General features: G+C 40.6%; 1 protein-coding gene across 1 annotated transcript in view; it reads left to right on the top strand.

Moving 5' to 3' along the window:
- Positions 1-24,361, top strand: part of LOC150067344 (uncharacterized) — a 250,923-nt gene that overhangs the window by 121,226 nt on the left and 105,336 nt on the right. The gene's annotated exons all lie outside the window — the stretch shown is intronic.

Genomic DNA, 24,361 nt, shown 5'->3' with positions numbered 1-24,361 from the left:
GGCTTCTTCATGGAGAGCTTTTAAAAATTACAACACTTCCTTTTTATGAGTCTCTGGTTGATACATGTGGTTGTTAGTCTGTTTTCACTCTGATCATCTTGGTTCTGGCTTGCCTGATGCCCTTTGCAAGTTGGGTTGGGCACCATTTAGTAATTTCCTTACAGTTTATGGAAGTAAAGCAGCCCAGTTTACCTTGCAAATGGAGAACTGAGAGATGTAGCCAGCGTAATTTTCCCCCCCTAGAGTAAGATGTTGCTGTGTATTTCCAAAGGATAAGGTCATACAGGGTCAAAGTGTTTCAGAGAGTTCATGGCTGAACTTCTCTAAGAAAATCAAGTATTCTGAAATCCCAGCACTTGAAAGCTGAGGCAGAAAGATGCCTAGTTCAAGGCCAGCTAAGGCTACATGGCAAGGTCCTGCCTCGAGAACAACAACCAACCAATCAATACAAAACAAAAACAGCAGCAGAGACAACAGACCAGGATAAAAATAATATGTTACAGAAAACTTGGGGTAGAAAGTTTGAGAAACACCCTTCAGAACTCTAAAGAGAAGCTGTAGCAACGAGTGTAAAAATAACAATGTCACTTGTTCATACTGGGAATATAAAGCAGCTCCACAGTTCATGCTGAATCAGAACAAGCATTCTGCTATCTTCTAGTGAAGTCGTTCCTGGATCCCCATCAGAATCCTGGGAGGAAGGACAGAATCCTGGGAGGAAGGACAGAATCCTGGGAGGAAGAACTGGGGCTGGGCCTCGGAAATCCAATAAACAATGCACATATTTCAGTCTTCAATGAAACATGAGGTTGCATGTCTTCAGAAGGATTTGCAGGTATCGGATTTGCAGGGAATGAGGAACCATAAATGATGAAATGCTCAGGGGCTGGATGCCACACTGACACTTGCTCTCAACTGTAGCAGTTTGGACATAATAGGAACATTTTCTGTGTAATCTGTCCTATGCAGGAGAAGATCAGTGATTACCACAGAGTAGCCAGAAAAATTGGATTGTGGCATTTCCAGTTACTGAGGCAGGCAACGCATTGGCTGCAGATCAGCTCAGGTCAGCCCTGGGTGTTTGACACATTGTTTTTATACATTGATAGAGGAAGGATTATTGTGGTCATGTCACATGGACCTTTGGCTGGAGAGGATGATGGAGAGTCATGTGACACTACTGTCAGTCCCAGTTCCTGCTGGCTTGTGTCTTTGACTTCTGCCCACAGATGGATTGTAACTACTGCAGAGCCACCTTCCTATCTCTCTTACTGTTTCTCTAGTTTACCTCCTTAGTCTCTTTTAAGACGATCACTTCCATGTTGACATTGTCTCTCCTGGTAACCTACTGTACCAATCTATTGTCACTTTTCCTATGTTCCCTGGACAATCTCATCCATGACTTCATTTAGTGCGTCTGTTGCTGGTGGCACTCCAGTGAAATCAACATCTCTAGCCTTAGTCCCGGTCAGCCTCCCATCCCAAGATCGTACCTTCTCCTGAGATCCTTGTCTCTCTACTACTGGCTGAAGTGATTTTGCTCCTGACGTTCCAGGCTTGGCTCCAGGCATCTCACATGCTTTTCCTCATTTAATCTTTTCCACAACCCAATATGAAGCTTACAATTATTGCCCCCATTTTGAACATTTTGAAGGTATGGAGTGAGTTGGTACCTTGCCCTAGGCTTGACAGCTAGTGGAGCGTGGAGCTGGATTGGGTTCGCATGCAGGCTGCCTGAACTGGATCTCACACTCATAGCCACTCTGCCATGCTCCTTGCTCCCAGGCATTGACCCAGATCATCACTTTGATGCCTCTTTTTCCCTTGCCTCCCACATCAGCCCAATGCCAATCCAGTCACTCTTGCCTCCTGAGTAACCCAGAGATGATTTGCTCAAGGCCACAAGCTCCTATGGCCTCACTCTGTGTGTGTGTGTGTGTGTGTGTGTGTGTGTGTGTGTGTGTGTGTGTGTGTGTGTCCTTATCCATTGTTGCACCCACTTCTCTTGCATAATTTCAGTATTATGGGAAGATCCCTTGAAAGAGCTCTCTAGACCCCTTAGAGGCTGAGCTTTGCTGGTGGGACCCTCTGTATTATTATAAGGAAATAACTGAGACTGAGTAGTTTTATTGAGCAAACAAATTTATTTGAAATTCTCAAGGTTCAAGTACATAACATTTCCAGGAGCTTAGTTAGCTCTGGCATGGGCCTGATAGAGAAATGTGGACAATATGGCAGAAGTACATGTGAGAGGGAGAGACCATACTGCCAGATAGGAAGCAAGAAGAGACTCATGCATTGGACTAGTCTCTCTGTCATCCTCCCACTATTTCTCCCCCACCTTCCTCCTTTTCCTTTCTTCTGTATTGAGGTTAGAACTCTGTATTGGAGTTTGTACTTGCTAGGTATGTGTTCTTCCATTTGAGCCATTTTCTCAGCCCATTTTGCTTTTAGTTTTCAGATAATGTCTTGCATTGTTCCATGGCTTCAAAAACTACTTGTTTTGTTTTGTTTCATTGGCACGAAATCTCTTGATATAGTCTAGGCTGACTTTGAATTTGTAATCCTTCTTTCTTAGTCTCCTGAGTGCTAGAAGCACTAGTTATGCTACCTTGCCCGTCTATTTTTTAAAGTAATGTTTTTATGTAAGGCTTGAACTTGCAACGACCTTTTCGTAGTTTACGATTGTTACTCCCAATGAAATCCTTACACAGGCTTGTGCCTCTTTTTTCTTTAACATCTTTGGCTCTCACTGAGAAATCCTTCCACAGTGTAAAAATCCAGGTCCTCATTCAAGATTCCAGCTTTTCTGTTGTATTGATTAGTATTTTTAATGAACAAAAGCTGGCTCTTCTTATCTAGGAAATGCTTATGATTCTTCAGTGGATTTTATTGCAACCAACCCGACAAGTATGTTTCCATGTATAATTGGCCTCTCAGAGCAGGTCTGTGCTTAAACAACTAACTTTAAACAGCATTCAGGGAAGGCCCATGGCCTGAATAAATGTCCCCTGCACACATTTCCCAGGCACCAGGGAAAGCTGGCACAGTTCCAGTTTGCTTATCTTAATGTGGATATTTCCCTCAGCCCCTGACTCTGCTTAGTTCTAAATTATGTTCCAGCCTGGTCTCTGGGGTGGGGGTGGGGGTAACCTAGAGGAGTTTCTTTCTTTCTTTCTTTCTTTCTTTCTTTCTTTCTTTCTTTCTTTCTTTCTTTCTTTCTTTCTTTCTCTCTCTCTCTCTTTCTCTCTCTCTCTCTCTCTCTCTCTCTCTCTCTCTCTCTCTCTCTTTCTTTCTTAGAGCAAATATAGCTTGTTCTGTGTACTGAAGTAGAAGCTCATGTTTGGCTAAGAGTGAAATAAAGAAGGAGTAAGAAAGAAAAGCAGGAAGAAAAAGTCATGAGAAGAAACAAACAAAATGAAACACAGTGCTCTTTCTTTTAAGGGCAGGCAGGCTAAGGAAGGGCAGAGGGAGGGGGTGCAAAGGTCTCCCTGTGGAAAAGGCAACTGGATTTATTTTTAAGGCCAAGTTACAGGCATAGGCTGTGTTCTTTCCTTTTAAAAATAGACTTTTAACCTCTTGAAACATTTTTTACTCCATTCTGCCTGTGGGGTAATACCCCCTTTGTGGCTGGCAACTTCTATTGGATCTTTTCCCATCATAGGCTTACTGGCCGCATGGTAGGATGTGTGGAAAAAACCCAGAGTTTTTGTCCTGTGTAGCAAATGCACAGGCCCTGTAAGGAGGGGCTGGCTAGGAGAAAGTCCTCTTTTCAAAATAGTTTAGATTAGTTAAATAGTTTGAAGTCCATATCAAAATTTCTTCCTTTCAATTAGCTTACCAATGAGTTGGGGGGAGGATTACATTGTTACATCTCCTACATTCTTGTATTGAATTCCAATTAATTCATATCCTCTGTCATACTCAGTACCCCCATTTCTCCCTTCTCCAAACAATTTCAACAGTTTAATTGTTCTATTTTAATAGTTAAATATATGATATTCAACCTCTCTCATTCTTTCAATCTCTTCATTCCAACCCCTCCTTTCCTATACCCACCCAGAGTTTGTTTTGTTCTGCTTTCATCCCCTACTTATCAACAACAGCTTCATGTTTTCCTATAGACTTGTCATGTATTACAAAGTTATTCATCCTCTGCCTTTCTTTTTTCCCTCTCTCCTCTCCCTTCCTCTCTTGCGTCAGTATCTTCGTAGTACTTATGCACATCACACACACACACGTACACATCATAGGTCACACATGATCTTTGTGAATTGCTATGAGGAGACTAGCTAATCTGTAGTGCTTAGGATTTATTATGTACCAGGCATGCTATCCCATTTGGTCAATGCTCTAACATTGTTCTCAGGGTTGGAAATTAGGATCATTTCATTTTATAGAGGAACGGATTGGGTTCAGGGCAAGTAAGTGATTTGTGAAGATTAGACATTGAGTGAGTTTGGGGGATGGGATTCAAACTTCTTCAGGCAGTTCAGGTCCACTGTTAGCCAATAAACCAGTAAAGGGATAGTTAGCAAAGGAGCCTTGTTAGCCTTGTTGTGGTTTGAATATGAACACTCCTTCCCACGGGCTCAGGTGCCAAATGCCTGGGAACCAGTTGGCACTGTTGTAGAAGTATAGAGCCTTAGGAGCTTGGGTCCTGGCAGGTGGAAGTGGGGATGGAGCTTTTGAAGGGTATTTCAGACTACCAGATTCTTTCCTCTTTCTCTGCTTTTTTTTTTTTTTTTTTTTTTTGTGGGTCATGGGACTTGAACTTGTCCTGGGTGTTGTCCCTGAGCTTTTGAGTTCAAGGCTCCCACCCTACCCTTGAGCCAAGCCCCACTTCCCGTTTTTCCTTGAAGTTAATTGGAGATAAGAGTCTCAGGTTCTTTTGTGCCTGGGCTGGCTTTGAACCATGTTCCTCAGATCTCAGTCTCCTGAGTAGCTAGGATTATAGGCCCGAGCCACCAAGCCCAGCCTCTTTTTCTGCTTCTTGTCCCCTTCATCCTGCTACCATGATGCTCTGCTTCATCATGGACCCAGAGTCCATTGAGTCAAAGACTGTGCAAATAATGCCAAAACTATGAGCCAAAGTAAATAATTGCTCCCTTTACATAATTTTTCTTAGGTCTTTGTCAAAGCTATGGAAAGTCTGGTTAATACAAGCTTAAAACAGGTTTGCTTCTGTTGGAAAGTTATTCAAACACTCTATGTTAAAATAAGATATCTGGTTGCCACTTACAGTTGCCATAATCAATACATCTGTGATGAGATGATATGAAGCAAGTCCTTACAGATATGGTATGCCGGGCAATGGACAACCTGCACAGCAGTGCTTGGAGGTCCTAAGTACCCAAAGAGAAATACACATATGTATTTCCACAGGATGGCAGTTTATGAAGGAAGCAGGTTGCTTTTATTTTTAAAGAGAAGGGACTAGAGGCAAAATCCTCTATTTCAAGGGCTTGAGTAAGTTGGTGCTTGGCTTAAATGTAGTTTTAGTAGCTGGGGAAACAAATGTCCTGTGGACTTTTTGGCTGATATTAATCCTATATGCCTTCTGGTATTGGGAAGGTTCACTGGGCTCTGGTTTTTAGCCTCATGTCTGTGAGACTAACGTACCAAGGTCAGTAAAAAGCACCCTTGACCTTGAAGAGAAAGCAGAAGCAAGGTTGTCTGACATAGTCTGCTGGGTGAGGAGTATCTTTCTTTTGTGTGTCTTCAAAATTCCAAGGGCTTAAAAAAAACCATCCAAAGGGCAATAGAGCCTTACATTTCCTTGATAAGGTGAGAGCTTTCAGTTCTATTTCTCCCACATGCACATTGTTGGGCCAGCACCCAACCCAACCCTCTGCTGTCCTGCAAAGGTGCTGCCAGGGAGCTCAGCTCAAAATTTGTCCTACTCCTGGCTAGCTTGGGAAATCTTTGTAGGTCCTGGATTCTCTGACTTCTGTAATCTCTACCTAGAAAATAAAGATATCACCTGCTGTACCTGGCAGATAAGGATGTTGCGAGAATCCATTGAAAGAGTTACCCTGGGTGCGAGTCCTCCAGGAAGCAAAGCATTAAATACTTTGCTGCTTCTTCCACCTATTGCCATTCAGTCCTTACTGATGGCAGAGATGAAATCCCACAGATTTGGGATCTGAATAACTCTGTTACTGATTAGCTTTATCACTTTATGAATCTTGATTTCTTCATCCATAGCAAGGAGAAGATTTTACTTGTTATTTATTTATATCTCTATAGGTTCACCCCCTACTTTGTTAGTATTTTTTTTTTGCCAGTCCTGGGGACTGAGCTCAGGGACCAAGCACTGTCCTTGGGCTTTCCTCAAGGCTAGTGCTCTACCACTTGAGCCACAGCATCACTTCTGGCTTTTCTATGTATGTGGTATGAAGGAATCCAACCTGGATCTTCATACATGCCAGGCAAGTATTATAACACTAGGCCAAATTCCCAGCCCCTCACCCCTTTCTTTGGCCAGTACTACATGAGGGCTAAAGCCTTTAGTAAACTCTGGAAAGCACCTCACAAACTTGGCACCCTTTGGGTTTCAATCAATGGTAATTTTCTTTCCTTCCTCATTCCTGGAAATTGGACTATGGTGTAATACAGAAGATACATCTTCCTTTATAAAGAAAGAAGTCTTCCTCTGAATTGCTGTGGCCTGATCACTATTTCACACAGTATTCTGTGGTTATATCCACTATCTTGCTTATGGCTCCAATATGCTTTAGCTTCTCTCTGCCAGTGAATATACCAGGGAACTGTGGGGTAGAAGCATTTTGTAGTATTATTGGGGATAAGGAGTCTCCAGTAATATGTGTGGGTAAGATCCAAATGTTTGGTGGGTTGTATAATTAACAGAATTTAGTTTCAGTGTGGGCTTTACACTGAAGGTTTTGAGCTTGCTACGCAGGTGCTCTGTCACTAGCCCTCATTGCTTTCATTGTTTTTTGAATAGGGTCACACATTTTTGGCTTGGTTACCCTGGACTATGATCTTAATAATGCTTTCCTTAAGACTTTTCTTTTTGCCCAGACTGGCCTTGAACTATGATTTTCCTGATCTCTCTTTCCCAAGTAATGAGGATTGCAGACATATGCTACTGTGTTCTGCTGGTTTATTGAATGGTCTGAGCAATAGAGAAAATAGAACATTACTACCTTGAATTTAGGCAAGGAGGTAAATTTCAAAGGAGTATGTGCACATATAAAACAAGTCATATACTCAAAGGAGAATGTACACATATGAAACAAAGCAAAAGCAGTAGGAAAATAATTTAGTGTTATTTCTGCTTCTACTCCTGGTTCATAACTCCAGGGATATTGTTAGCATTGGCTAACAAAACTGCTTTAAAACTGAACTTCTTTATGATCAGTCTTAGCATGATATTACAAACAAAAGATAATTTAAAAATGTTGAGATTAGCTGGGCACCGGTGGCTTATACCTATAATCCTAGATACTCAAAAGAGTCTAAGTCTGAGGATTGTGGCTCGAAGCTAGCCAGATCAATGGCAAACAACAACAAAACAAAGCAAAACAAAAAACCCAAGTGAACTAAAAAAAAAGATAAAACATACACTAAAAGATACTAGCTACATGCAACCACCAATAAATGGCTATTACCTGGAATATTAAAGGAAGTTGCACAAACCTAAATGAAGAGTTTCAGATGAAGGACAGGAAAAGGCAATTCATAGAACACAAAATTGGGAGGGAGCTGGGTGTGGCGGCTCATACCTATAATCCTAGCTACGAGGAGGCTGAGATCTGAGGATCGAGGTTCAAAGCCAGCCTGGGCACAAAAGGAGGTGAGACTCTTATCTCCAAGTAACCTCTAGAAAACAGAGAAAATGGGGCTGTGGCTCAAGGGTAGGGTGGTAGGTAGGGTGGTAGCCTTGAGCTGAAGAGCTCAGGGACAATGCCCAGGCCCAGAGTTTAAGCCCCATGACACCCCCCCCCAAAAAATTGGGAGGGGTGGGAGGAGGCAAAGGGAGACAAAAACATGAGAAGTGAGAAGGGATATCAATGTTTGAGAAGTAATATATCCACTACCTAACGGGTGTAACTATAACCCCTCTATACATTACCCCGACAATAAAATGCAATTAATAATTTTAAAAAAAGAGCATAAAATGTGCATTTTAAAACAAGGCTTGCCATTGATGGACACTAACCACAGATTGTTGTGAAAGCTTCACAGGACCCTAGCCATGCATGGTTCCACATGCCTATAGTACATTAGCACACACCATCCTAGCAATAACTAACCACAGATTGTTGTGAAAGCTTCACTGGACCCTAGCCGTGCATGGTCCCACGTGCCTATAGTACATTAACACACACCATCCTAGCAATAACTGCATAAGTAAGCCACTCCACCTCATAGGAAAATAAGGCTACGATCATACAATCAGAAGTACAAAAGCCAGATCTGAACACTAGGTTTTAGATTTAAAATTGGGGCTTTTAATCATTATTTTGTCAACTTGTTAAATTTAAACATTAGATAATATTTGTTAATTGCATGGCTTTAGCAAACTGGAAACTATTATACATTGATTGTATAACAACTGAGATAGAGGGTAATTTGACTTTACAGATAAAGTTGAAGATGTACATTAGCTTAGATTTCTACATTTTGGCCCACAGCCTAAACTAGAGAAAATGTTACATATGTAAATGAGGAAAATGAACAAGAATGTTCATTGCCATGTAGGGAAATAATCTAAGAAAATCTCTAACATAATTGTTAATGAAAATGCAAGGATAAATATAAAGTAAGATGACATTTTCATAAAGTTTAAAAGTATGTGGAACTCTACATAGTTTTATATATATATAGTAAAATCATAAAGCATTAAAAATCTAAACTTGAAATTCAAGATAATGATTACAGTTATGAAGGGAGTAAATATGGGAATGGAAGGTATGCAAGAAACAGCAATTGGAACACGGGTGGCTCACGCCTGTAATCCTACCTACTCAGAAAGATGAGCCAGCCACTTTAAACAAGCAAGTCCTTATTTGAAAAGCCAGCCCAGGTCTGAAAGGCCATGAGACTCTTCTCTGATTAACCACCAGAAAACAAAGTGGCATTGTGGCTCAAAGTGATAGAGGGCTAGTCTTCAGCTGAGAACTCAGGGACCAAGGCCCAGAGTTCAAGCCCCATGACGGCAAAAAAGGAAAGAAAGAAGGAAAGAAAGAAAGAAAGAAAGAAAGAAAGAAAGAAAGAAAGAAAGAAAGAAAGGAAGAAAGGAAGAAAGGAAGGAAAGAAAGAGCAATCATGTCTGTAATGCTGTATCTTAAAAGCGATCACATATGACAAAATATTAAGACATGGCATTGAGGTGCTGCTGTAGTGTGGTTCTAGAATGTCCTCCAAAGGACTTTAAAGTCTCGTTCTCTACAGTGGTGCCATGGGGATATGGTGGAGGCTATAAGAAGCAGGGCCTAGCAGAGGGCTTGAGGTCATTGGAGGTGTGCCCTTTAAGGAAATAGTGCAACACTAGCCCCTTTATCTTTCTCACCAATAGAATGAATGGTTTCACTCTGTTCACACTTTTGTAGCAATAAGCTGCCTCACCACAGGCCCCAAAGCAACAGGGCCAGTCAAATATGGACTGGAACCTTTGGCACAATGCCCAAATGAAATCATTTGTCCTTATTGGCTGACTGTTTTCGGAATCCATTACAATAATAGAAAACTGATTTACATTTTTAGACTTCAGTGGCCTGGTCTACCCCTGCTTCCTGTCTCACCTTTACTCTGTCCCTCATCCATGCTGCTGCCTCTGTGGCCCCATCACTCACTGAACAAGCCAGGCTTCTCTTTTCCTTCCTTCCTTCCCTTCCTTCCTTCCTTCCTTCCTTCCTTCCTTCCTTCCTTCCTTCCTTCCTTCCTTCCTTCCTTCCTTCCTTTCTTCCTCTCTCTTTCCTTCTTTTTTTTTTTTTGTGGGTCATGAGGCTTAAACTCTGGGCCTTAGCGCTGTCCCTGCGCTCTTCAGCTCAAGGCTGCCGACCTACCCTTGGGTCTGGGCATTGTCCCACAGCATTTCAGCTCAAGGCTACTACCCTAGCCCTTGAGCCACAACACCGCTTCTGGTTTTCTAGTGGTTAATTGGAAATAAGAGTCTCATGGACTTCAGCTTCAGTGCCCTGGCTGGCTTTGAACTTCGACCTTCAGATCTCATTCTCCTGTGTAGCTAGGATTACAGGCATGAGCCACCATGCCCAGCTCACTATTCTACTTTCTTTCATCTATACAGTCCCACCCGCCAATGCACTTCTTTGCTGACAATGTCCCGTTCATCTTTTATGCCTTGAAGCCGATCATTTAGAAATATACCTGCAAGAACACCCATGTTCATGGTAGCAACAATCGCTGAACCCAGAAGCCATAGAAATATTTATCCACCGATACATGGATAAAGGAGATGTGGTGTACCTGAACAATGGGGCAGTATTTGCCCATAAGGAAGAATGACCTTCTAACATGTGCTCCAATATGAATGAACCTCAAGGAAAATATGCTACATGAAACAAGCCAGGCACAAAAAGACATACATTGTGCAATTCTATTAACTTGAGGTACCTACTGTCTCAAATTCATAGAGATAGAAAATAGAATGGTAGTTGCTGGCAGCTAGTGAAGTTATTGTTTATCGGGTACTGACTTATTTTGTGAAAACTGAGAAGTTCTAGAGGCAAATGATGGTGTTGGTTGTATCACACTGTGAACTGTGTATAGGCAACTGTACATTAAAATGGCTAAAATGGGCTGGGAATGTGACTTAGTGGTAGGTGGAGTGCTTACTTGTTTAAAGTCATTATGCTCATCTTTTTAAACTTTTATGTATGAGACTGGTAGCAGATTACCAGGGACAGGAGAATCTTGAGCTCAGTGACAGGTACTCTAAGAGAAGAGAAAAACAATCTGTCTTCATCTTGAATTTATCTTATATTAACTATATAGATAATAAAAATAATAATTCACAATGAAATGCTGTGTTGTATGTGGCAGAGTAGGCTGGCAGTATTTGGTCTTGAGCATCTTTTCCAGAGGCAGCCATAGGTCAGGTAAGATAGACTGTGGAGGCCACTTTGGCTTTGGGGGAGATGGTTTTTGGGGGAGGGGGCAACATCAAGGTCAGCTGAGAGCAGCTGGGGCAGAGTGTGGCCAACTGAACCGTTTCTGATTTGAAAAGCACACTTGTAAAGGAGACACAGAGGCTGGAGAGGTGAATGATGGGGCTGTCACAACTGGTCTGCTGCTGCTTCTGTCTTTGAAAAGAGATTTAGGGAGCGCCAGGGAGAATACAGCTCCTTCTTTAATTAGCCCAAGGAGCCAGGCAAGGTAAATATTTGAGACTGAACAGCAGCTTGAATCCACAGAGGTTGGATTTTAGCCTAGAAAACATCGTGCTGCCAAGTTGTCAGGAGACCCAGAGAGCTGGAGCCGTGCTCTGCCTCTCCAAGTGTCTCTGTTTTAGAGAAACAAGAAGAGAACCAGTCACAGTGCTAGGCTCTCGGTGTGAAGAGAGGATGATGGTGGTGGTGTATCACTACCTTTTATAGGGGGAACACATATCATCTTGCATTTCCTTTGATGTGTGTGTGTGTGTGTGTGTGTGTGTGTGTGTATGTACTGGTATTGAGGCTTGAATTCAGGGCCTGGGTGCTCTCTCTGAGCTTTTTTTCCCCCCAGTCCTGGGGGGCCAAAACTCAGGGCCTGAGTATTGTCCTTGGGCTTTCTCAAGGCTAGGGTTCTACCACTTAAGCCACACACCATTTCCGGTTTTTTCTGTGTACATGGTACCAAAAAATCAAATGTGGGTCTTTGTGCATGCTAGGCAGACACTCTACCACTAGGCCAAACTCCCAGCCCTACCTCTGAGCTTTTTTGTCTCAAGGTTATTACTGTACCACTTGAGTCACAGTTTTACTTCTGGCTTCTTGGTGGTTAACTAGAGATAAGAGTTTCATGAATTTTCCTTCCCAAGCTGGTTTTGAAAGACAATCCTCAGAGCTCAGCCTCCTGTATAGCTAAGGATTATAGGTATGAGACATGGATGGCTGACTTGTATTTATTTCTTATATTAAAATCTATTTTCTACACATACACAAATACATCTATCCATCTATCTACTATCTATCTATCTACCTACCTACCTACCTACCTACCTACCTACCTACCTATATCTTTAAGTTGGAATGAATGGCCCAGAAACTCACTGTTTTGATTCTCATGGAACAAATGGAATTCCTCAGCAGGAGAGAGTAAAGCAGGGAAGATAATGGGGGAGTGAGTCAAGAGGACAAGTCAATGATATAAGTCCTGCTTACATGCATATGCTTAAAGACTTTATCCCCTAGATCGATTCATCTATCTATCTATCTATCTATCTATCTATCTATCTATCTATCTATCTGTCTCAGCAATCTCTCTTCATCCACCTACCTACCTACCTACCTACCTACCTACCTACCTACCTATCTAAACATTGTGGGAAGAATATGCAAGTTCAGCCCATTTTTCAATTGTGTCTTGTTTTTGCTAGATTAAGAGAAGATGTATTCATTTCCTACTGATTCTGCTGTAACAAATGCTACAAACTGAATGGCATAAAATGATCTAAGTTTATTTTCTTACAGTTATGGAAGTAGAAAACTAGATGGGTCAAACCTGGAACATTTCTCCTCATCCAAAGTGCTCTAATTGAATCACATCCACCATGCCTTTTTTTTTTCTGTGAAAAGTAACATGTACAAGTTTCGTGTATTAGGATGTGAACATATTTATCAGGCCATTGTTCTTTCTACCACAAGGGAATACTCGCCTTTAGTCATTTCCTCTTCCATTTGCTGAAATGCAGTTACAACAGCTGGAGCTCAAGTAACCATGTTGGGCCATGTTTTTTAAAATACAGGCTGAAGAGAGGGGAATAGCATCACAGCACCTTCTTTACAAAACCTTGAGCTTTACTGATTGTGTTAGATATCAATGCTAATTATTCCCTCCATAGTTAACTTACTTCTTTTCTGTGAAAAGAAAGTTTTGAGCTTTTATCAGAGGGAGTCAAGGAGGAACGTCATGGTTTCTGCATTTCCCACATCACGGCCTATGTTCATAACTCACTATGAAATCCTAAATGGAAAGAACTCTTAAGCAGGCAGCATCAACAAGAAAACCTTTAATTTACCTGTTTTGGATCTGAAAACTTAAAATGAATAAAAGGACAGGAATTTTGAGCATGTAACATTGTGTTAAGTTTTTTTTTCATTAGCACAAAGTAATTGTCCCAAGGAGCTTTTTTGTGATATTTACAACATGGATGTAAGATACTTTTTTTTTGGCTTGTACTGGGTCTTGAACGAATGCCCTCTTTCAGCTTTTTTACTCTACCATTTAAGCCATACCTCTAATCTGCCATTTAGCTGATTAATTGGAGATGGAGTCTCACAGACTTCTATCTGAGCTTGCTTTGAATTGAGATAATCAGATCTCAGCCTCCTGAGTAGCAAGGATTACAGGCATAAGCCACCACATGGCTGCATGTGGTAATCATGGAACAATTTTTAAGGTGAAAATAGTATTGTCTAGGCAATTGGCTCTGTGTGTGTGTGTGTGTGTGTGTGTGTGTGTGTGTGTGTGTTGGTCCTGGAACTTGAACTTGGCCTGGGCACTATCCCTGAGCTTTCTTGCTCAAGGCTAGCACTCTGCTACTTAAGGCAGAGCTTCACTCCCAGCTTTTTTTTTTTTTTCCGGTCAGTCCTGGGACTTGATTTCTGCGCCTGAGCGCTGTCCCTGAGCTCTTCAGCTCAAGGCTACTGCTCTACTCAGTGCCACTTCCAGTTTTCTACTGGTTAATTGGAGATAAGAGTCTCACAGTCTTTAGTGCCCAGGCTGGCATTGAACCATGATCCTCAAATCTCAGCCTCCTGAGTATCTAGGACTGCAAGCATGAGCACAGTCACTGTGCCCCACTCCCAGCTATTTTTTTTAATTGTAATTAATAGATATTCACCAGATAAAAGGTGCATAACTTCACATACATTGATACCCTTTCTCATGTCATGGTCCTCATTTCCCTCCAACCCTCCCCCTGCTCATTTGATTTCACCCCTTCCCTATCCAATTTCAAATAACCAATTAAGCACATATAAAATATATCAGATAACAAGGTGAAATATTGTACCCATATGAGATAACCAAGGGATGGCAAAAGAGATGAGAGATAACAGTACATTAAGGACAACAATCACTCATTATATGGCTTTTGTTTCTTTATCCTAGAGGTTCTTACATTTAGTGTCATACTATTTGGCCTTGTGTCTCTAGATTTTGTTCTACTGTAAATCTCTGCTAGGAGAGCCCAAGGTTTCTACTGATTATTACAAATGAGTGAAACTATTGAGCCTATGTTCCTTTGAGTCTGCTTATTTCACTTAATATGATTTTTTCTAAGTCTTTCCATTTCCTTACAAATGGGGCGATGTCATTCTTTTTTTCTGACAGCAGCATAGAATTCCATTGTGTACAAATACCACATCTTGTTGATCCACTCATCAACTGAGGGTTATCTGGGTTGGTTCCATATCTTTGCTATGGTAAATAGTGCTGCAATGAACATCATTGTGCTAGTGGATTTAGTCTGTCCTTGTTTCTGGATGATTGGATAAATACCAAGTAGTGGAATTGCTGGGTCATAGGGGAGCTCTATGTTTAGTCTTTTGAGGAACTGCCATACTGCTTTCCATAGTGGTTGAACGAGTTTGCACTCCCACCAACAGTGTAGTAGTGATCCCTCCTAGCCACATCCCCTCCAGTATCTGTTGTTATTAGTTTTCCTGATCCTGGCCATTCTAACTGGAGTGAGTTGTTTTGATTTGCATTTCTTTTATGACCAGAGATGTTGAGCATTTCTTCATGTGTCTATAGGCCATTTTTATTTCTTCTTCAGAGAAGACTCTCTTAAGACTTTGGCCCATCTTTTAATGGGATGGTTCTTATTTTGGAGATTAGTTTTGGGGTGATTCAATTTTTTGAGCTGTTGATATATTTTAGATTTGAGGCCTTTGTTGCATGGTTAGTGAAGATTTTCTTCCATTCTGTAGACTTCCTAATTAATTTGCTAGCTATGACCTTTGCCATATATAAGCTCTGCACTTTAATGCAGTCCCACTTATCCAGCCTTTCTCTGATTTGTTGTGATTTTTGGTCCTTATTAAGAAAGTTTCGACCTGTGCCAAGGAGGCCTACTGTGTCTCCTATTCCTTCTTGTAAAGTTTTCAGTGTGTCAGCTTTTACCTGAGGTCTTTGATTCATTTGGAGTTAATGCTAGTGCAGGGTGACAGAGAAGGATCCAACTTTGTCTACAGGTGCTTAACCAGTTCTACCAGCACCATTTGTTGAAGAGGCTGTCTTTCTTTCATTCTATTTTTTTGGCTCCCTTATCAAAGATTAGATGGCCATAGGTCTGTGGTTTAATATCTGGGTCCTCAGTTCTATTCCATTGGTCTTCAGGCCTGTTCTTGTGCCAGTACCAAGCTGTTTTGATTATTATATCTCAGCTATTTAAAAAAAAATTGATAGTTAATTACAGGAAACTCACAGAGTTTCCTGCCTAGAGTAGCTTTGAACCACATTCCTCAGATCTCAGCCTCCTAAGTAGCCATGGCTATAGGTATGAGCCACCAGTCCTCGGTTCAGGCATTTCTTTTTTTTTTTTTTTTGCCAGTCCTGGGCTTGAGCTCAGGGCCTGAGCACTGTCCTTGGACTTTCTCAAGGCTAGAGCTCTACCACTTGAGCCTCAGCACCACTTCCGGCTTTTTTTCTATATGTGGTACCGAGGAATCGAACCCGGGTCTTCATGCATGCTAGGCAAGCACTTTAACCACTAGGCCAAACTCCCGGCCGATTCAGGCATTTCTTAAAAAAGTAGTTTTGCATATTTGAATAAAACTTGATTGAAACAAAAGCCATATAACGAATGATTGTTGTCCTTAATGTACTATGTTGTCTTTCATCTCCTTTGCTGTCCCTTGGTTACCTCATATTGTTACAGTATCTCACTTTGTTATCTGATATATTGAATTTATTTGTATTTGGTTATTTGAAATTTGATAGGGAAGGGGGGAAAACCAAGATGGGTGGGGAGGGGTGAGGGGGAGGGTAATGGGTACCAAGACATGTGAAAGGGTATCAATGTATGTGAATTAATGCACCTTCTATCTGGCAAATATCATGTAACCCTTTTACTAATTACAATAAAAAATTAAAAAAAATAAAATAAAATATTTTAAGAGGCTAGGAATGTGGTTGTGGTACAGTGCTTGCCTAGCATGCATGAAGCCCTGGTTTCCATTCCTTAGTACCACATAAACAAAAAAAAAAAGCCAGAATTGGTACCATGGCTCAAGTGGTAGACTGCTAGCCTTGAGCAAAGAAGCTCTGAGACAGTGCCCAAATTCCGAGGTCAAGTCCCAAGACTTGCATATATATATATCAACATATATATTCATATATATTTCATATTTATGAAATTTACTTCAAAGAAGCTTTTATGTAAAAACAATTCTTTTTACTGTCTCTTATGAGATAATAATAGACTCCATTATCTACCAACACCTCACACAAATAGCATGTTAGGCAACTTTTAATGGGATGTATCATTTCCCTGAATAGGACTCATAAAAAATGTTCAAAGAATTACAATATAGGTTAACGATAAGAACTCTCATAATAGGCAATCACAGAGCAGGTCTAATTATATGAAAGTGAAGTACACAATTCATATATGGCTATCAAGATTCAAGATACCATTTATCTGTTTATTTAGTTTACCATTCCCAATTTCCTTCAGTTGTTTCTTCTTTATTATGGTCCTTCCTTAATAAAACTTTTTTTTTCTTTCTTTCTTTTTTTGGCTGGGTACTGATGGCTTATACCTGTAGTCCTAGCTACTCAGGAGGCTGAGATCTCAGGATCATGGTTTTCAGCCTGGGCAGAAAAGTCCATGGGGCTCTTATCTCCAATAAATGACTTAGAAAAATTTGGACTCTGCCTAAAATAGCCAAAAAAATGGGGGGGGTATTTTAAGTAGAGTTTGTTTTGGTCCTATTACAAAGGAAGACAATTTGAAAGTAAGATTTTACAGATGTGATTTAGAAAGCAGAACATGACTTGAGGTCTCTGAACATAGAGTGAATGAAAGAGCTATAACGTTCCCCAGATAGAAAAATGTATTTATACTTATTAAATGCTCACAATATTAAATGCTGTAGTGTGGGTCTGAAATGTGTTTAAAGGCTTGTCACCTAGTGTGGCACCCTTGGGAGGTGGGAGCAACGTAGAAGTGAGGGGTGCTAGTGAGGGAGCTTGCTTGTTGGAGACATCGCAATAAGGGTGGGTAGGACCTTATCCAAGTCCCCTTTCTAGTTTTCACTCCTTGGCCACTGTAAAAATGAACAGCTTCTCTCCTCTCTCTCTCTCTCTCTCTCTCTCTCTCTCTCTCTCTCTCTCTCTCTCTCTCTCTCTCTCTCTATCTCTTTCTATCTCCTTCCTTTCTTTCTCTTTCTTTTCTTCCCTCCCCCATCCTCTCTCTTTCTTTTTTTTTTTAATTTTTAATCAAGGCCTGTGTATGTAATCCAGGCTAGCCCTGAACTCACAATCCTCATGTTTTAGACTCCTAAGTGCTGGGAATAAAGGCATGCAACATCATACCTAGAAAAATCTTTCTTCTTTATAAATTGGTAATTTAAAATATTTTGTTATAGTAACAGAAAGTAAAGAAAAATATAATATAAATGTATCCTTTTTGTTTCTCAAGTAGATAGATACCAGTCCTGGGTCTTTTGTGTCTAAATCTTTGATGGTATAGAAATTTTCACTTGGGGCCTCATTTTTGAGGCTTTAAGGTTTTGGGGAGCATTCTTTGGTTTGGGTTTCCACATTGAGTCTGTTCATCATATGCCAGGATTATCTCTTGAGGTATATAAATTGTCCCTCCTTTGCTCTTTGAAGTCCTGGTCTTTGTGTGACAGTAACACATTCAGGAGCTTTGTGTCAGAGACCATGAAATAGTATTTGAGCCCCTCAGCAAACATTATCTACTCATCCTCTTGGAATGGGGGTTGGCTATTTTATACACAATGAATAATACGAATGTGTAATAAGATGTGAAGAAACACCTACTCTCTACTTCATCCTATAAAATTAGATCTATTTGGTCAGATCACTTTGACAGTGTTACAAGGAGAGCTCAGATTATTTTTATCCATTGCTCTACAGGCATATCCATTTGCTTTGCAAGTACTTAGGTCTAATGCTTGAATGAACAGGTGTGGGGGAACAGGAGGTGTCCAAATATAAACTTGTACAAGTTCACAGGTTTAAGAAGTATGGGGTTTCCCCCTTCCCACACACACCAAAAAAAAAAAAAGATTCATTCAGCCCATCACATATAGCAATTAGCTCATTAGCTATCATCTTCTATTATGATACAGAAAACTTTATTTGTTTCAGTTAAGGTAAATTTCCCCCCTTTTGCTCATAGGAGATTAACTAGAAGATATTGCTCTAGTATGTTTCTGTTCTAGAGTTTGTTTCCCCCCACTTATTTGTTAAAAGTTCAATTTTATAATTTTGGGAATTTACAATAGAATCTGGAGTTTCCCTGAAAATTACTTCCTATAAAACAAACCTCTTGTTAGCTAGCACACTGTAATTTCATTATAAAGCCCATGCCATTTGTAAGGAAATTAGCAGCTATGATTAATATGATGGGTTTGGAGCAACTTCTTTTTTTGTGATTGTGGCATACTGTGACTTGAATTTAGGACCTTGCATTCCTTCCTCCCCCCTCCACCCCCCACACATACCTCAGTCATGGGGCACTGTCCCTGAGCTCTTCAGCTCAAGGCTACTGCCCTACCTTTGAACCCCAGGACCACTTCTGGTTTTCTAGTGGTTAATTGGAGGTAAGAGTCTAACGGACTTTAGTGCCTGAGCTGGTTTTGAACCGCTATCCTCAGATCTCAGCCTTCTGTGTAGCTAGGATTATAGTCATGAGTCACTGAGCCTGACTGAATACCTTTTTTTGCCAGACCTGGGCTTGAGCTCAGGGCCTGAACACTGTTCTTGGACTTTCTCAAGGGTAGAGCTCTACCACTTGAGCCTCAGCACCACTTCCAGCTTTTTTCTTTTTTTATGTATATTTTTATTGTAATTAATAAAAGGGTTACCATATAGAAGGTGCATTAATTCACATACATTGATACCCTTTCACATGTCTTGGTATCATTTACCCTCCCCCCCACCGCCATCCCCCCCCGCCCCATCTTGGTTTTCCCCCCTTCCCTATCCAGTTTCAAATAACCAAATACAAATAAATCCAATATATCAGATAACAAAGTGAGGTACTGTAACAATATGAGATAGCCAAGGGACAGCAAAGGAGATGAGAGATAGCATAGTACATTAAGGACAACAATCATTCATTATATGGCTTTTGTTTCAATATCCTGGAGGTCCTTTCAATTAGCTTCATACTATATGGCCTTATGTATCAAGGTTTTGCTGTATTGCAAATCTCTGCTAGGAGAGCCCAAGGTTTCTACTGATTATGACGAATGAGGGAAACCATTGAGCCTAAGTTCCTTTGAGTCTGGCTTACTTCACTTAATATGATTTTTTTCTAAGTCTTTCCATTTCCTAACAAATGGGGCGATGTCGTTTTTTCTGACAGCAGCATAGAATTCCATTGTGTACAAATACCACAACTTGTTGGTCCACTCATCAACTGAGGGACATCTAGGTTGGTTCCATATTTTTGCTATGGTGAATAATGCTGCAATGAACATTGTTGTGCTGGTGGATTTAGTATGTCCTAGATTCTGGATGGTTGGGTAAATGCCAAGTAGTGGAATTGCCTCAAAAGGCTAAACATAGAACTCCCCTATGTTCCAGCTTTTTTCTTTTTCTTTTGGCCGTTCCTGGGCTTGAGCTCAGGGCCTGAGCACTGTCCTTGGACTTTCTCAAGGCTAGAGCTCTACCACTTGAGCCTCAGCACCACTTCCGGCTTTTTTCTATATATGGTACCGAGGAATCGAACCCGGGTCTTCATGCATGCTAGGCAAGCACTTTAACCACTAGGCCAAACTCCCAGCCCCTGAAAAGTATGTTTTGATTCCATTATTTTCAGGAGTAAAATCAAACGAAAAAAATCAACTTTAATTGTGCAACAAATTAGCCTCTTGGAAACTGACAAGCTCGTGAATAGAACTGGTGACTTAGCCCAAATTTGGTCTTCCTGTTCTGTCATGAAACCTCATGATTCACCTGTGGGGAGCAATACTTCTTAAATTCAGTGAATGACACATCAGCAGATACATAGCTGGTGACTGCCACCCTTCTCATCATGAAGCAGGAGGGGCTGGCATTGGCTTCTCTCAGGGGAGGTATTGCTCATTCCCCTACTTAGGGAACGTAGGAGCGACTCTCATCTCTGAATACATTGCTCCTCAGAATATACATATTATACTAACTTTTGCAGAGCTGAAGAGCTCAAGGACAACGCCCAGGCCCAGAGTTCAACCCCTGTGACCAACAACCCAAAAAAGAAAAAAAGAGAAAGCAAACAAGCAATAATGTAGCCAGGTAGGAGAGTTATATAACTGATTTAAGAAATGAAGGAATGACACAATGCTGGCTCACACCTGTAATCCTAGGTGCTCATAAGGCTGAGATTTGAGGATCATGGTTCAAAACCAGCCAAAGCAGAAAAGTCCCATGAGACTCATATCTCCAATTAACCACACAAAAACTGGAAGTGGTAGAGCAGTAGCCTTGAGCACAAAGAGGCGCAGAGCAGGCCCTGAGTTCATGCCCAAAAAAAGAAAGAAAGAAGGAAGGAAGAAAGAAAGGGAGGGAGAGAGGGAGAGAGAGAGAGAGAGAGAGAAAGAGAGAGAGAGAGAGAGAGAGAGAGAGAGAGAGAGAGAGAGAGAGAGAGAGAGAGAGAGAGAGAGAGAAGAGAGAAGAGAGATGGAGGGAGGGGGGAGAGGGAAGAGAGGCGACAGGCGGGGAAGAAGGGAGGGAAAGGAAAGAAGAGAGAAAAGGAAATTGCTTCAATCCAAGCACAGGTAGCTTACACCTGAAATACTGACTATGCAGAAAGCTAAAAATAATAGTTCAAAGCCAGTCCAGACAGACAAGCAGAGGAGGAAAAAAGTAAAAGTATGGCACTAGCCTTGAGCAAAAAAGCCAAACAAGAATGCAAGGTCCTAAGAATGAGGAAAATGTAGTAAAAACACCAGAAAGCAGATACTCAAAGGGGGTGGAGGGGTAGGGGAAGGGGAATACAAATAAAGTGGAAAAAAGTGAAAATGCAAATAAGAATCCAATGTATACCCTACAAAATTAATTAGAACAAGGGAAGAAGTGGGTAGGGAGGAGAAGAGTGAAAATGTTGACAGGGTGACAATGATCAAGACTAATTGTTTTAACAACAAACTTCTTTGTACAACTACTTAATGATAATTAAAACTATGTTTTTAAAAAGGTATGCAGTGGGCCGGGAATTTGGCCTAGTGGTAGAGTGCTTGCCTAGCATGCACAAAGACCCGGGTTCGATTCCTCGGTACCACATACATAGAAAAAAGCCAGAAGTGGTGCTGAGGCTGAAGTGGTAGATCTCTAGCCTTGAGAAAGTCCAAGGACAGTGCTCAGGCCCTGAGCTCAAGCCCAGGACTGGCAAAAAAAAAAAAAAATAACATACTTTTCAGAAGCCTTGAGGTGTTTAGGTGTTTTGATAAGCTAAACAAATATAAAGTGTAGTTATGTCAGCCATACTTAGTAAAATTAATTTAAGGGCTACTTCTCATCCATTTCCCCTCCATCTCATAAAATGACCCATTTAGATCTACATGGACCTAATTACTTCATTCTTTTATCAGTTAATTGACTCTTTTTTGTTGGTTATGGGGCTTGAATTCTGGGCCTGGGCGTTGTGCCTGAGCTCTTCAGCTAAAGGCTACCACCCTACCCCTTGAGCCACAGCACCACTTCCAGTTTTCCGGTGATTAATTGGAGATAATAGTCTCTTGGACTGGACTTTGTAAAGCCGGGGCTGGCTTTGAACCAATCCTCAGATCTCAACCTCCTGAGTAACTAGGATTACAGGTGAAAGTCACCTTGCCCAGCTAGTTAATTGACTCTTTTGACCCAAATTCTTAACAGGTTTACAACTCCAATGTATGTGAGCATGTGGCTCTAAAACCTTAGAATGCTTATTATCAATTTGTCTCTTTCTTTCTTTCTTTCTTTCTTTCTTTCTTTCTTTCTTTCTTTCTTTCTCTCTCTCTCTCTCTCTCTCTCTCTCTCTCTCTCTCTCTCTCTCTCTCTCTCTCTCTCTCTCTCTCTCTCTCTCTCCTTCCTTCCTTCCTTCCTTCCTTCCTTCCTTCCTTCCTTCCTTTCTTTTCCTATGTTAGCACTAGGGCTTGAATTGGTACTCTCTCATGGCTTTTCTGGCTCAAAGCTGGTGCACTACCATTTGAGCCACAGGTCCACTTTTGGGTTTTTGCTGCTTAATTGGATATGAACATTTAGTGGATTTTTCTGACTAGGCTGGCTTTGAACTGTGATCTTTAGATCTCAACCTCTTGAGTAGCTAGGATTATAGCTGTGAACAATTTGCTCTTGGCTGAGTTTTCTTTTTCAAATGGGCCAAGACTAGTTTTCCCTACTCATGGAGTGCTTGTGAAATACAAGTTGGGTAAGGCATATGGATACCATTTGAAAAATTGTAAAGGGTCATAGAATGTGATTCCAAAATGAAGTGTAAATATTGTTATGGCTTGGTTCTTATGTGTTCCTCAAAGGAACAAAAGACTGTGTGTTAAAGGCTTGGCCTCAGAAAAAGGCTTTAGAGGAGGTGAGACCTCCTCTTTAAAGGAGAGTGCAGGTTGTTGAGAGTGTACTCTAAATATCATTGTAGGACCCTAGTTCCCTTGCTTTTCTTCTCTTTTTTGCCTGCTCTCTGGCTAAGAAAGCGAGTGGTTATAATTGGCCACAAACTCTGGCCATGATGTCTTAACACAGCCCCAAGTTGTAGGAACCAGCTCTCATGAGACTGAACCAAAGCACCCCTTTTGTCTTTGTGATCGCTTTTCCCACTTGTGTGTTGCAGTGATGGGAAGCTGCTAGTAAAACACAGCTCCATCTTGCCTTTACTGGTACTGTTTAATGACTGTTAACTGTCTGTGTAATACTTTTTTTTATTAACAAATTTATTAACATTGATTTTTACATCATATTTCAAATGACATGTTTAACAAATAAGTGTTCAAGAAGGGAATCTCTATATACAATCACTGGGACTTAGTTTTTAGAACATAATCAAAATTAGGCTAAGGGTTTGTATATCATAGATACATATTAATTTATGAAATAAAACATTATAGAGTCATAGGTGTAATACTTTTTTGTATTTTATTATAAGGAAACTCTTTCCTGGTCTTCTCTCCTGATATGTTTGTTTGATATATTGGGAGTTTTTTGGTCAAGATCAGATTTAAAAGAAACAAAAAAAAAGTGAAAGAAGGCTAGCATGCCATATTTGATTAAGAAATAAGCAAAATTAAACAAGTCAACAAAGGTAATGAATACCTGATTGTTTTTTAAATTATGTATGTGTCAAATTTATCAAAACCATCTAGAAAATATCAGAAAATACAATCCCACCCTCAAACTATAAAATATGTAGGAAATAATCTAGAAGACACTTCCATGAAAAATCTAAAACTTATTTACACATTTGAAAGTGTCTGAATTACTGGAAAGATATACAATATTGGGGCCAGGAGTTTGGCCCAGTGGTAGAGTGCCTGCCTAGCATGCACGAAGACCCAGGTTCGATTCCTCAGTACCACATACTGAAAATGCCAGAAGTGGTGCTGTGGCTCAAGGTAGAGCAATAGCCTTGATGAAAGCCCAAGGACAATGCTCAAGCCCTGAGCTCAAGCCCAGGACTGGCCAAAAAAAAAAAAAAAAAAAAAAAAAAGATTTACAATATCTTTGAACTGCAAGTATGTTAGCTTAGCTCAGAATTAACCTATAAATTCTCTGCAATGTCCAAAAAACATCATGTCAATATCTTCAAATATTTAATGATCTCAGTACACTTATTCTGAAATTTAAAGAAATAAAGTGTTTCCATTTATGCAAAATGGGATAATAATAATAATAATAATAAACAGGCTTAGCACATAGCTTGTCATATGGTTAATGCCTGCTGTTTGCCATGACTAGTTTGTGTTTTTATTCTTCATGACAAAACACATTTAGTGTTGAGTCA

Source organism: Megascapheus bottae, chromosome 2 (genome assembly GCF_031878675.1).
Source record: "Megascapheus bottae isolate mThoBot1 chromosome 2, mThoBot2.hap1, whole genome shotgun sequence".
Lineage (NCBI taxonomy): Eukaryota > Metazoa > Chordata > Mammalia > Rodentia > Geomyidae > Megascapheus > Megascapheus bottae.
Note: the sequence above shows the minus strand (reverse complement) of the source record. Positions and strands in the feature narration are given on the sequence as shown.